Below are 489 nucleotides of genomic sequence, written 5' to 3' on the forward strand. Positions count from 1 at the left end.
TGATCCTTCTCTTAAGATCTACCAAACTTCAATTCCACCATGTTGAATATTATTGCAAAATATTTTTGCCCCACTTGTTAGTTACAAGAATCAAATTAGGCTCCAATACCAATATTAAGATCCTATCTTTTACACCCTAAACTAACTGATTAAAGGGGTGATCATTTAATTGTAAGGCCCTTTTTTTATCCTATTATCCTGACTTAGTGCCTAACAAACATGCTAACAAAGAGAGGAGATGAAGGAAAGATTGCTAAAGAACAAGCTCTTTAACCATTCTTTAGACACGAAAGTAAAACTAATGAAGATGAATAAACATGAAAACCATCACTATAGGTTTAGCAACACTTGTCCAAGAACAATAGAACATATACCTCCCTAAGTCCCTTGAATTCCTCTTTAAGATTTGAACAACCTGGACCACAATAGTCACAGTCTCAAGTTCCAAGTTGGCTTTGTCCCCTTCACAACCACCCCCCCCCCCCCCCC

This window comes from Selaginella moellendorffii, unplaced genomic scaffold (genome assembly GCF_000143415.4).
Source record: "Selaginella moellendorffii unplaced genomic scaffold, v1.0 SELMOscaffold_58, whole genome shotgun sequence".
Lineage (NCBI taxonomy): Eukaryota > Viridiplantae > Streptophyta > Lycopodiopsida > Selaginellales > Selaginellaceae > Selaginella > Selaginella moellendorffii.